We start from the raw sequence: 15,241 nt of genomic DNA, 5'->3' as shown, positions 1-15,241 counted from the left end.
TCCTCAACACTGAAAAAAATTCAGACACACTGTATTACAAGTCTTGGTTTAGCAATACTTAGAGAAATTACAGTTTTAAATGGTTTCTCAGCTTGACCAATCGGCTGGACTCTATAATTCTGCAAACAGTGATGCAGGAATCCTCCTAACCCTTTGGGGCATGGAGGAATAGAGATCAATAATTTCACATTTCAGATACATTGAAAGATGAATGACAAGCAATTCCTAACTCCTAGCCTCTAAATGAGGACATAGATGTGAAATTACATTGTAAACCATAAGGCCCTGTCAATACAAGATAGTAGTATTGTCACTTCTCAAGCCCCACCTATTACATTGTCCTAGACCTTCAATAAACATTTTACAGTAATCCACAGGAAGCCAATTCTACATTCAAGAACACTTTTCAACCATTTCCGTAAATTATCTAGGACAACTCTTAGAGTTTAATCAGGATAGTGGGGAAGGCAGAAAAAGGATGATACTAGATTGAGGACAGGCTAAAGGCAATTTCTGCCTAGATAGCCTAGTGTTTTCAAGAGCTGTTTTGTATTTCTGGATGTCAGGATTTTTACTAAGCCCATGCAGTTGCTGTGTCCCAGTTTCCTGGAGCTTTATACAACTTCTCAATCTCTCTCTCTCTCTCTCCCTCCCGCCTAATTCCTTAGGAGACTATTATCTGACTCTTTATGTAACACAGCAAAGCACCAAGGGCAGCTTAATAAATGTGTGCTGAACAAATGTTGTTTGATAATATCTTCCAGCTAATTATTTTTTCTTCAATCTTTGACTTTATCTCCCAGTCATGAAGTGCCTTTATAGGAAGGTGTACTCTAGACAGCCTACATTGGCCTCCTACCTCCCTACCCTCTTCTGGCCTCTGAAGCCGTGTGGTTTTAGTGGAAAGAGCACGGATTGCGGAATATGAAAAACCTGTATTCTTCTTGTAGCTCTGACATTTACTAGCTATAGGATCCCAGGCAAATTACTTAACCTCTCTGAACCTTGGTTTCCTTATCTGTAAGCTGGAACTGAGTATCAATATTTCAAAGGATTGTTGTGAGATATTAGATTACATAAAGCACAAAGCACAAAAGAGCAGGTGCTCAATTTTACTTTCTCTGTTCCTGACTCATGCAGATTTTTAAGACCAAGTGGTGAATAACACTGAAACATGTCTAAATACAAAACAAAATAACACCAAGAAACTATTAATCCAATCTGTTATTTAAACTGTTTTGCAAGAAAAAAGGTTACACTGTGTTTTTATTTTCACAACTAGCAAGAGAGTTTTCTTTAGTGATGCCATGGGTACCTGAAAAGATCTACATTAGACTACAGATTAGAAAAACTAGAAATGTCTTAGAAAATGCCTACACCTCAAGGTGAAACTGATCACTGAATTGTGAATAAACCAAGAAAAAAGATTATTATAGAAGCGTTATAACAGATGCATGGCTATGCTGAACATGTACACGCTGGCTATGGGGCCAAAATCTAACAAAGAGGTGGAAAGACCAAGAGCAACTGGGAAAAAACCTCACTGAACAGGATACTTATGATACGTATATTTTTCTGTCTGTATACTGTCCTTCAGTAAAAAGTTTTAGAAAGGAAATATCTGAAAGGTCAACAGGAAGAAGCTCCTCCCTTCCTTTAGAGCAGGGGAGACACCAGTGACACTCTTGGGTGAGTGACTGCAAAGTCATTTCCAACTCTCGGACTCAATGAGATATACGTGGGAACTTAACAAACTCCTCCTGCAGCTGCAGACTTTGTAGCTCACGGGAAGTCAGGAGGTCCCTGCTGAAGGGACCCCGTCCAGGAGGTACCTTGTGTCCATGTCCATCACGTGCTACTAACAACATAATATGTGTCACAGGATATAGTACTGGGAGACAGTAGAGAGTAGTCTACCCTTTACTAGTTGTGTGACCTTGGCCAAAACACTGAACCATTTTGGGTCTTAGTGGAGCACCTGCCCCATCTACCACTTAGGATTGCTGCAAAAGAAAACCTACAAAGTTTACACAAATACTAGTTACCATTACTGTCAGCCAATCACATTGAACATGCTTCAGTAAGAATAACTCAGAGACCAGAAATGTATATTAATACTTTTTACAACCCCCCAAAGAGGATTTTCTAGATAATGAAAGTTTCCCCTTCAACTACCAAACATTTAAAAATTTTAAGTATTTTTTTTACATCTTTATTGGAGTATAATTGCTTTACAATGGTGTGTTAGTTTCTGCTTTATAACAAAGTGAATCAGTTATACATATACATATGTTCCCATATCTCTTCCCTCTTGCGTCTCCCTCCCTCCCACCCTCCCTATCCCACCCCTCTAGGTGGTCACAAAGCACGTAGCTGATCTCCCTGTGCTATGAGGCTGCTTCCCACTAGCTCTCTATTTTACGTTTGGTAGTGTATATATGTCCATGCCACTCTCTTGCTTTGTCACAGCTTACCCTTCCCCCTTCCCATATCCTCAAGTCCATTCTCTAGTAGGTCTGTGTCTTTATTCCTGTCTTACCCCTAGGTTCTTCATGACATTTAAAAATTTTAAGTATTTTTGATGGAAGTTTTAAAAAAATTATATCCTCCTCTGAACACAATTTATTCTTTCTTAATGACTCAGAGTCATTACCATGCACACTATTATTGAAGCTTGGCTATTATTTTTATTATACTGAACTGAAATATATTGATAGTTTTGGGGGCTACTCTATTAAGTAAATCTACTGCCTAAATACAAAGAAGTCACAGTGGCAGTCTGTATTTTATTAAAAATCTGTCTGCATTTTATTAAAAATCTTTCTTCTTATTGGCCTCCAAATAGCAGCTGTGTTTAGGAGTCCCACTTTTACCTTTAGCTGAGTACTTTTGCTCACTAGCTGAGAAACCAAATCTCAAGTGCTAGACTGGTACTTTAAGTGAAAGTAAACAAGCTCTGAATGAAGGCTTGAGGAAGAGTTTTGTGAGTAAACCACATGGATCTTCTGACAACAACTTCAACTGCTCAGAGCCCTTTATTTCTGTTTTTGGTTCTTGGATGTGTTCCTGATATTTCTGAGATAGGTGGCTACAAATAAGTGAGATATTACTGCCTTTTCAATGCATCAACTACACTCTAAGTATATTTTAGCAATACAAGAAAAGAGAAAAAAGCTTGACAAAGATCTATGAGAAGGATTAAGAAATGTCATGGCAGATTCTTATTGTAGAAAAGACTAAAGAGAGAAATAAATGGTTCTCCCCAACTCAAGAAGTGCACTCATGTGAAAATGTTCTGGACACTGCTTCATGGCTGTGCTCTGGAAGCAGGCTTTGGTGTTTGAAGTTAACAACATGCCTTGAGATTCATGAAATCAAGGTGTGTGCCCAATAAAAGTACAGAGAGCTCTGAAGAAAAACTGAGGAAGCACTTTCTTCTAAAGCTATGCTCACAGAGAGTAAAACACTGAATAATGATTAATCCTTGGATGATACCTAACTTCCTTTATGGTTATGAAACTTGGATTGCTGCTGTCCCACATGTTTCAATAATTTAATAGTGACTGAATATTTTAGTCACCCCCAACCTAATGTAAGGTCTTCCAAAGGGCCATGCAATCAGCTCTGAAGCAATGATTGTGACAATATGGCTAGTCCCCAAGGACAAAACAGTCAACCAACCACCAGTAGGTATTATCTATTTCACAGCATCATGGCAAGGGGAAGTGGTGTCTTCACAACTAAGGCATACTGAAGAAACATTGTTAGTACCACTGAACTCTAACCTGGAACAATGCAGTACAGCATTTGGAGGCTGAAAAACAGCATCACAGAGGCGGACACAGACTACACCAACCTTAAAACGCATTTATAGCAGTGGTTTGGGGAAGCTCAGGAGATGAAAAGATTAAAACTGAAAATGGCAACCTTGCTTGAAAGAGAAATCAACAAAGGGTCATTTTGTGTGTATTTTCCCAGTAAAAAGGATCAGGGACAATGTACTGGTGAACCACAGGTCACCAGAGCAAGCAGTAGAGTGCTCTTTTTTTTTTTTTTTTTTTTTGCTGTACGTGGGCCTCTCACTGCTGTGGCCTCTCCCGTTGCGGAGCACAGGCTCCGGACACACAGGCTGCGCGGCCATGGCTCGCGGGCCCAGCCGCTCCGCGGCATGTGGGATCTTCCGGGATCAGGGCACGAACCCGTGTCCCCTGCATCGGCAGGCGGACTCTCAACCACTGCGCCACCAGGGAAGCCCAGTAGGGTGCTCTTTATCAGTTACATCCTTGGCCACCTCAAAACTATCAACCTGGAGTGACTATATCATTTCCTGAAATCCTAAGCTATAGTGGTTTGTAAAATTCTTTGGCAATGATCAGGGGTTTTGTATATTTACCCTATAATTTGTATCTTTTAATGACTTAATTTGTCTTAGCTTTCCAAGTAGATGTAAGCTACTTGAGTGTAGGTAGGGGCCACATTTCATGTATTTCTGTTTCCTCTTAGCAAAAAAGAGGGGGAGGGAAAGGGAGCATCAATGATGCTTCCTGAGTTTGCTTCTTGGATTTTCTTCCTAGGTAGCACCATTTACTGAGATAGGAACACAGGCAACGAAGCTGGCAGCTGGTGATTGCTGGGTATATGTATCTGAAGAGTTCTGTACACATTGAGTTGAAATTTTTATAAGATGCTGAATCTGAGATATCTGGTAGGCAACTGGACACACAGGTATGAGCCCACTAGTAGCTTCTCTTGAATATGAGAACCTTCACATTAATACTAACCTTTGTCCAAGTGTCATTAAATGGGCCCTGTTATAATAGCTAACTTTATAACTATAGTAATAAAATTACTTTTGACTGTGCTTCTAAATTACCCAGCTTCCTACCTTATTTGATTTTCTCTGGAAGTTTTTTCAATAAGACCTATGTTTAGATGAATTTTAATTCCATATCATTCAAATACTTAATTTTAAAAATTAACATCAACTTTTTAAAAGTTTCATTCTATTACTCTTTTTTCACGTTTTAAGAAAATGGGTGCTAGCCAGCTTTGCCTGAGTTTTAAATAGCTGGTCTTTACTTTGGCTTCTAGTTATTCAATTCTTCCCATAGCCTTAGGCCTTTAATAGAGCCTAAATACAACATTTGTCCTGATTTACTCTCAGACAGTAAGCAGGGAAACCAAAGAGGGGTGAGTTTCTGTCCTACAGACTACTCACTCCTACAGACCACACTTAGGTCAACTCGACCTGAGAAGCACTATGTTTTATTTTTAGTTCAGTGATAGTTGGCATCACATCTGACTATATTAGATTTTTACAAGAACGGTAATTCATCACAGATTTTGAAATCACTTGAGTTCACATTTCTTCCGCTCAGTAACAGGACACTCTCTAATAGTTAAAGTCAATTGTTTATCAGTCAGAAATACTTCACCACCACCACTGAAGAGCAGTAAAAGCTTAGGGACTGGTAAATGGGAGGGAAGGCTATAGAAGAAGGAAACTACCTGGATTAGTTCTGTTTCTCTCCTTGGTGAAAAGTGGCCTATATGACCTTGACCGATTTGTCTTTCTATCCCCAATTCAATGCCTAATTCTTAAGGGTGTGGTAAAAGGATAAGATAATATTCATAAAAAACTTTGAAAGGCACAGTTTAAGAATGATGTGTTGTTTCACAACCCTATCTTTAATGATTTACTCAATGATGTTTTTCTAGATCAGAGGTTAGACATAGCTGAACTCGCCTACTTTGTCAATATCACGACAATACTTAAATCTCCAAAGGAAAGCATTCCGGTGGTTAATATAAATGGTGGATGGTCAATGCCTATGTTCTTTTAGGGTAAAAGATCAAATAGAAAAGAGATGTGGTAGAGAGCTGAAATGACAATTTTAAGAGTCTAGAATGTGGGACTGATGGATTCAGGTAGTCTCTCAGCATCTGCTCTGTAACTACCAATCATCAATGCAACATCATTGATGACCAAAATATATTCTTTTTGACTGAAAAAGATCAACAGAGAGAGTGAACAATGTTTGGATGAGAGCTAATCTTAGAAGGAGGAAAAGATAATCCCAGGAAAACAGAAGGGGAGAGAAAGCTTGAGACAATACTTTAGACGGAGTGGACCAAACAGTTAAGAGTTGTAAATTAATTTAGCTTGATTCTCTTTAAATACAGGAAAACATAAAAATGCATTGTTAGCCCTGCTTAAAGGCACTAAGAGTTGTAATTTTTGCCAGATAATAATCTGAAATTATGTTCCCTAATTCCTTACTTGTGGTCCTTTAAGCACAGAAAATATAAGTATGTTCAAGGGCCTGGATAAGTCTGCTGACAAGTCCTCACTCTTCACTGGGAAATGCATCCACCCTTGGCTATTTCACATCTCTGTACCTTTCATACCTGGATACAGGAATACTCCAAGGGCTATGACAAAACTGTGAGTGTGTGTGTAGTGGGGAAGACGAGCATGGGGTATGGAGGTTTTTCTTCACTGTCTAAAAGGCCATGTACAGTTGTATGTGTAAACTACTGAACAATCAAGTTTTCTTTCCCTAGAAGTGAACTAGGAGAAACAGTAAAAGGGTAGGCAAAGGTGACATAGAAAAGTGAGAAATAAAGTTCTTAAGATCACAGAATAGAAAGTGGCCTCTTAAAATTAGACAGCTTAATACCTGATTTCCAGGTGGTTGAAATGTTAATTATCTAAATTTGGATTTAGGTAGAATTTAGATGGATTTAGACAGAAAAAGATTTCAAAGTTGGGGTTAAGGAGAGATCAGAATTGTGGGTGATGGTGTGTTGGGGGTGGGTTCCAAATCCAAGATGGACCTGTGACTCTTCACCCTGTAAGAGTCCTCAGTGAGCCACTCTTGCTGATGGCAACATGGCATCTTGCTTAGGGTGTGGAGTGGAAGAATAGTTGAGAACTACTGATTTTAAACAAAAGACATGCAATCCCTTTGTGATAGCTTTCTAAGTTTACTGTGTTCTTAACTAAGTTCAGTAAAAACAGGGCAGAACAAAGGTTCAAAAAATTATGAATTAATACTGTAAACTGGGGGAAAGGAGAAGGGCTTCAGAGGGTGCTTACTGGACATGAAGCCATAATTTGCTAGCTTTTCTGTATCTCATGGTTTAATAAAAGGCTATTATTTAGAGTAGATCTAAATATGATAGAAGCAGTTTAAGGCTTGTATATGGTATCTTCTGTTTCTCGTAAGTTTAGCTAGATTGTCAAATTTATTAAATTACAATAAAAAATATAATTATCAAGGAGATCCTTAGGTTCACTCTTTAACATATTTTCACCCTATAGCAAAGGTACCTGGGAAGCCGAAATATAATCAGAAAGTTACTTGGTGAGTCAGAAGTCAGAGCAAGGGGTCATTAAATACAACAGTCCAATGTTTCCATCTCCTCTCTAGGAATGTAACAGGCTCACAAAACACACACTTCTGTCAAACTATTTACTTCTGAAAATTTTTTTTCCCTCTACCAAATTGATTTTTGCTTCTATCATCCCAGGTAAGATTATGCATGCACGACCAAATTACATTACATTTGGTGTTAATTAATGTAAACAAAAGGAGGGAGGGTTCAGAGGCAGTGAAAGGGGATTTTGGATTGGATGGTGTAAAGTTTAAAGATGACAGTTCCTGGAAGTGGGGGAAGAAATACCCCTAAATGATATAACTAAATACTGATTTGATGAGAACACAAATCTAAATTATTAATCTAATGAGTATTATAACTAAGAATTCTTAGAAAACACTTTGCAATAGACTTTAGAAAATACTACAGTAATTTCAGACAAAGAGGACACACCTCTGCTCATGGTTGATTTGAAACTGCAAAAGTGTCTGTCCCTAGACCTAGACTCACTGAATTACTGAAACCAGATTAAAGAGCCATCTGATCTTAAAGGCACAGCTGACATTTTAGGTCAGGATACATGAGAGCTCATGACAAGTCAGTGAGTCTAGTCTATTTCTTTTTTTGTTTTTGTATCTGGCAAGTAGGGGATTAAAATCTATGCTGTTCTTTGGGGGAAATTGCTCTTTAATTCCCTTTAAATGACCAGGACGATGATAGACTAAAAAAATACCACTGCTTAGGCAGGATATAGAGGCGCTCATTTCCCCAAGTGAGAGAAAATGTACCATATCATGATGCTCTCTTCAAGGAGGGGTGAAGGGAAAGAAGCATTTGTCAAGGCCCAGCAGTGGCCAAGGACCGTGCACAGTTTCCCTGGAGTGCAACTGAGAGGAGTCAGTCCACACAAGATTTCCACTACAAGAGGAATGTATTTCTTTTGTAGTAATAATAAGGACGATAATAATGATAACCTCAAAAACCCACACTACCACTTTGCAGGGCACTGTGTATGCAGATGGAGACCTAAAGGAGGCATGGGGAGCTGACACAAACAAATAGAAAGCAAAAGAACATTTAAGAGTTCACATGACAGATCCCTGCAACACAAATGTTTTTCCCTCTCAAGAAATAAAGTGGTATGCTTTTTGACATATATTCCTAGTTTCTTTTTGGGTGAAAGGAAGAGGGGAAACTAGGAGATTACATAAATAACCAAATAAGCAGTTATCTAAGTGTCCTGAGTCTTTTGTGATTTTTATGGGATCTTCTATCCCTTAACTTTTCTCATGTTCTCTTGAGGTTCTTAATCTCCACTCTTGAAACCATACAAATCTGTGCCATAATCCTTAAAAGTGTCAAATTCTACTTTTGTTGTCATATAATAAATCACTTAAAATTGACACAATGAGGGCACTCCTAAGTATTGTATTAACTAATTATTTAAAGGACCTAGACCACTTTGTAAAATGCAAAAGGGCTTAAAATTTAAAACGATTCCTAAGGTACCTTATACAAGATTTAATGTTATTTCTCACGTGTTCACCTCATGAATGCTAGAGGTGAACTTTTTCGTCACTTTTTCTGCATAAAATTTCAGTCAATTTCCCACTGCTCACAGTCCATCCTCCTTTAGCACCTTCTCTCTGTGGGCCGTGTTCTTTCTTTCTCACTATATTCTCATGGTTTGTGTCTATCTTTTATAAATAGCGCTTATGCTGCACGGTAACAGCTGACGTGGCTACCCCCTCCATTGGATTGTGAACCTTTCTATAGGTCCAGGACTTTGGCCTTTTTAACGTGGTAGCTTCACTGCCTAAAAACTGGGGCTTAGTTCATCTCAGGCATAAGTAAGTGATGAATAAACTAACCAAATAAATTACTATGTAGTGAAAATAATTTTCCCAAGACACTTTTCAAGGGAATTGAAAAGGGCAGAGGTAGCATTTTGACACGTAATCAGAAGGCAAAAGAAAAAGCTTTCAAAGAAAATGAATTCAAATCAAGGAGGCAGGGAAAGGAAAGGAATTTTGAAGGTTAGACAGTAAGAGTGTAGGCTCTTAACTGTAAGCACACAGGAGGTTGCTGGCACCAAAAAACAAGGATGAAAAGGTATGGTTTACATAATGGTTTTCAGAAGCCATTAGAATTTCTGACTGCAACCAAGAACAAGAAATACTTTTTACAAAGTAACTCGGTACACACATCACATCCTAGTTTTTATGTGTATGACAACACATAAGATTCAACAAAACAATATTTATCCATATTATATGCTATGTACTCTGATTCTTTTTTCTTTTTAAAATGTTGTTTAGAACCCCCTGAACTGATCTTATAACTTACTAGTAAGGTATAATTGGTTGATTAAGTTTGCAGAGCTGGTCTACACAGACTCACCAATTCCTAGCATCTCACGAGAGTCTGCTACCCTCGTTATTTTCTTCTTAGTCCACCTCTATCTAGCTAAAATTATACTACTAGGTTTTCCTGGGAAAAATGTCTCAAGTCATTTTAATAGACGCTGAAATGAACACCTCTAAACTGTGCTAGCTATGATCTGATTTATCTGTTTGAAATGCACAGAACTCCCATTTAGTAAGAGTGTAATTAGAATCTCATTAAACAGGCAGTAGAGTCCCCAGATTCTTTCACTGGAAAACTAAAGGTTTGATGATTAAACACATAAGCACACACATATCCCCACAGTCCCACCTAGATCTTACACTGTGTTATACAAACTACCACCACATATAAAGAAAAATCTACAGATTGAAAGCATGTAAAATTTCAACCTTGAAAATACAAAAAACTCTATACAATGGAAAGGAAAATAAATTCTATAAATTCTTCTACTTTCCAAACAACTTTTATTCCACTTAATCTTTGAAAAGAAATAAAGAATGATTGATAAGTTTGATAATATTCCTCTCAAACAGGACCAAGAAATCAGAAAAGCAGCATTCCAGGTTTCAATGATAGTTCCAACATTTCTCTGTCTCTCATTTTATAGTTAAAACAAGATTGGCTGCCCAATATCCCAGTCTAATATAAACTCATCTGCCTCACTTCCCAAGTTCTAATCAATATAAACAGCTTCCTCCACAACTTTTTTTGTTTTGTTTTGTTTTCTGTTTGTTTTTTGCGATATGTGGGCCTCTCACTGTTGTGGCCTCTCCCGTTGCGGAGCACAGGCTCCAGACGCGCAGGCTCAGCAGCCGTGGCTCACGGGCCCAGCTGCTCCGTGGCATGTGGGATCTTCCCGAACCGGGGCACGAACCCGTGTCCCCTGCATCAGCAGGCGGACGCTCAACCACTGTGCCACCAGGGAAGCCCCTCCACAACTTTCAATGGGATTTTCTCACTCTCTTTACCTCTCACACTAAATTAACTCCTGCCAGGTGCTTTCACTCCTAGTTTTCATTTATTGAGCACTTGCAAAGAGCCTGGCATAGTGCTAAGTATTTTACATACAGAATCTCATTTCAGCCTCACAGCAAATCTATGAGGTGGGTCGCATAACCCCCTTTCACACATAAGAAACCTAAGGCTCAGAAAGGTTCAATAACTTGTCCAAGACCATGTGCTAAGAAAGTAGAAGGGCTGGGATTTTAAGCCAGGCCCATCAAATTCTCTCTCTTAAACTTGGGATATTCTCTACTCTTCTATGCCCTACCTATTCACCTCTTCCAGCACTGAGTCAATAATGCTGATTTCTACTTAACAATCAAGTTTTAAATGCCTCAAATGTAATTTCTTTACTGGCAATTTCATAATACAGATTTAATTCTCTTCCTAAAAAGCAATGTAAGTTTATTCAAGAATAAAATTAGTTGATTTAATAGCTAAGATTTAATTAGTTAAAAGTGAATCTAAAAGAAAAGTATTAGATTAAATCCCTCATTCTAAGTTGAGTCAAGAGTGTCAAAGTGGTATAAAGATAAGTATAAAGGTTTGGAATCATGAGTATTAAGGGCAACTCAGTATGTGAGGAGGGCAGGCAAGTCCCTTAAAGACCCCAAGTTCCTTATTTTTCATTTTAAAAATGAAAAATTAGGATGGGACCAACAGTGTTTAATCAGTGGGTTAATAAACCCACTATGGTCACAACAATGTGAATATACTTAACACTGCTAAACCATACACTTAAAAATGTTTAAGTCTGTAAATTTTACATCTTTTGACACAATTAGAAAGAGATCTGTTGAATAAACGAACTTAAAAAATGCAAACAAACAAAACAAAAAACCTGTTACAATTTGAAAATATATAACATGTTCAAGCCTCATTCTTATAAACTGATCCAGGCATCTGTATTGTTAAAAGATTGATTTTGATTGAGACTGAGTATATCTAATGATCCCCAGAACTCTTTGTGCTCTAACATTCAAAGCAGAACTAGCCTGCACACAATCGAAACAGAAATTACGAATAACATACTTTAAAATTAATCAGAAAAAGTAACTGCTCAATCTAATTTTTGCAAAGGCAAAGCACTGTCACATTCATACAATTCATAACAAAAACAAAATGGATTTGCTTTAAATAAAAGGCATCATTTTCCTTTAGAAAATGCTGCAAAAACTTAAGGTTTATAAGAACTTATTATTTAATAAAGGGTTGCTACTGTATTTTTCAATGTTTGAACAGATATAATTGGTGTATTTGTCACACATTTAAATAGAAAGTTGCATTTTTAACAGACGCAGAGTTGAAATGGGGCCTAAAAGGCATTCAGGACAACGCTCACTTTACAGACGGAAAAACACAAGTGATCTTTCTAGTATACCAAGTTGCAAGAAATTTACATTACCAAATAATCCCTTATCACTCCAAACTGCTGATCAAATAAAAGTGGGCAAGAAAAGTACAATGAACATTTTAGAACTACCAGTCAATAAACAACAGTATTCTTCCATGCCTATAAAAAGCTCCAGGCTCAGTAAGATTTCATACTTATGAATTTTGATATACTTTTGCTTACTTCCATGCTGAACTCCAACCAAATCATGACTTAAACTATTCATTATATACCTATCAATCTTTTAAAATGTTTTGAGAACATTTCTTTTCCACTAACCTCTGAAAACAAGCCTGTCTACTCCACTTGTAAATGCAGTTTGATACACTAACCACTTCCTCCTAAACAGCAAAAAGTCCAACAACTTATAAGGTGAATATGATGACTAAAATTCTGTGTTAAAATGCTTACCCTTTGGAAGCAAATAATGATAAAGTGGATACTCTGAATACAAGAACAGTTATCTCTTAATGTTACTTAATAAATAAATACTTTGTTTAAAAAAAGGTTTTCACTCATTTCAGCTACAAAATCTAACAATATATGACTTGGGTATATGTTTTTACATTTGAATACAAGTGTCTGGTGAGAGGAGTTCACAGTCCTTGAGGAAAAAACAACAACTCCACAACTCAGAAAGCAGATACCATTTTCCATTTTTTCCACTCCATTTCCCTTATGTAGTTTCCCTGATTCCTAAGAGTTCCTGAATTAATTCCAAAGTATCAGCAGAATCAGAGAAGAAAATTTTGGATTAGAAGAAATAAGTCCTTTTTAAAAATCAGGTCATAATTGAAGAGCTAAGTATCAACATGAAGATAGGATCACTAAAATAAATTCATTGATGAGATGCTAGATTATAATCCTACTACAACTGACCTGGCCACCAGTTTAAAATGGATAATGACAAGAAACACGTAGTTATAGCTTTGTACAAAGAAATAATAATTAGGTTTCTAGAAAAATGTTCTATAGACACACATCATAACTGAGTAAGGGGAACAAGTGAAGCCAAGGAAACAAGCCTGTAGTACCAGCAAGATTTCCGATTTTATAAACATCAGGCCAAAAGGCACAAAGTGCTAGCTAGGCAGCCAAAGAAATGAGACAAAAAAAATTAACTAAAAGATAATCTAGACCAACTACCAACAATAACATCATTAAAATATACAAAATTCCATTAGAAATGACTGGAAATCACTTCAACCAGCCTATATTACATGAATATCATCAGCTTGAAAAAGGAGCTTTCTAAAACATTTTGCTTATCATTTCTGATCTTTATCACTGTAATTCAGTTGTTCCTTCCTAACCACTTTACAACAGAAACCACTTTGTAATACAAAACTTTTTTTACACCCCGTTTCTAAAACCCACAATATAAATGTTGAGCAACATATATGCTGTTATTTGTCTGGTAAAAGGAAATACCAGCATTCTCCCAAGAATCTGAATTACTATAATAACCTTAATTGATTGACAGTGATTTCACACTTATGCCTCAAGAGCAAACAAAAATGAGTAAATCATTATTCTTTTTGGCAAGTAATCCCAGAATAAAGTTTTACTCTAAGAAAATTATGAAAAATTAAGTTCAGCAAGCAGGTATTATGAAAATGTCAATGTATCTTGTTTAGCTGAAAATATTTGAAGTGAATAATCCAATGAAGAAAGCTGAGGTAGGGGGAGTATCAAATTAGTAGAGAGACAGGGTTACAAGGCAGTACCAAATCCAAATACTGAAGCACCATTTTGAAGCAGCAACTTCTAGTTATCTAAGGGATTTCATCTGGAAATAATTTATCACAAAAAATTACAAACTTTGATTACCAAGTGCATTTACAGTGCACGTCGAAATCTTACCCCTTTTGTGGATTTGTAAAAAAAAAGCATTATGATCTTAAGAAGGAGAAACCAAGCTTTTAAAACAGTTTTCACAACAAAATTTATTAGAAGAATAGTGGTTTTGAAAAGTCTAGCATCCAGTGAGAACTACCATACACAACATTACAGCTGGGAATGTTTCTCCAAAATGTCATGGTCAAATAATACAATGGAACCATTAAATCTTACACATGCACGAAAGAACTAGAGCGTTCGACATAGAATGCAAAAAAAAGGGGACCACGTGGATTAAAATTTTAAGTACTCATCACATACATTAAGACACAGCTTATTTTTAGTCCAGTCAAAAATCAGAACTGCATTAAAAAATTTAATGTAGTGCAATCAAACCAAAGAACTTAAATTGTGATCATAAGTGCTCTACTACATAAATGTTGATCATAGCAAGGAACAAAAAGTTCAAATCACACAGTACAAAAAAAATCTGTAAATAAATATAAACTACAGTACAAGAGAAATATTAAATTATACAATTCCGTCAAACTGTAAACAGTATATTGAAATGAGGTCCATAAGAGTAAAGGGGGTTCCTGTTTTGTTGCATGACACTTGAACTTCTAGAAATCTGAAAGATGCCATTTGCCGTATCTTCAAAGGCTATGGATTTTATATATGGAGAATTCCTTTTAGATGTAAGATATCAAATACTAAAGCAGAGGAATAATATCTATTTTGTTAACCACAGACAGTACTGCAGAAAACAAAAGGAGTTTTAAAGAATAAAGACCTCTAACAGACAAGTCTTAACATTAGAGATGCAAAGGGCTAAAACACTGGAATTAGAACTTCACATCAGAAGAAACTTGTCATTGAGGACTTCTAGGCTACAAAATATACTGACAAAATTGTCTGCTGATATGTAGTCCTAGACCTCTGCTAATTTTCTGACATTTACATACTCATGTTACAACACCAACTTTGGCAGAATCACTACTAATAAAATCAGAGCACTCCTGGCCCAATGGTTCCATCACAGTGGCCAGTGCACAGAATTCTCTAAAGACATTGCATAAACTAGAATGTAGAGGTCAGACACCCAAGGACCAGTGCTTGAATTTAGTAGTAGTATGGTGAAGAAGCAAGAGCCACATTGAGGAAGAACTGCATCTGTCATAGTTTACAGAAGCAGCAAGGAATGTCGTTTAATTGTGCTGG

General features: G+C 37.0%; 1 protein-coding gene across 8 annotated transcripts in view; it reads right to left on the bottom strand.

The window, feature by feature from the left end:
- LCOR (ligand dependent nuclear receptor corepressor) overlaps positions 1 to 15,241 on the bottom strand; it is a 133,326-nt gene that overhangs the window by 14,897 nt on the left and 103,188 nt on the right. The gene's annotated exons all lie outside the window — the stretch shown is intronic.

Source organism: Mesoplodon mirus (assembly GCF_964341445.2).
Source record: "Mesoplodon mirus genome assembly, chromosome: 2".
Taxonomy (NCBI): Eukaryota; Metazoa; Chordata; class Mammalia; order Artiodactyla; family Ziphiidae; genus Mesoplodon; species Mesoplodon mirus.
Note: the sequence above shows the minus strand (reverse complement) of the source record. Positions and strands in the feature narration are given on the sequence as shown.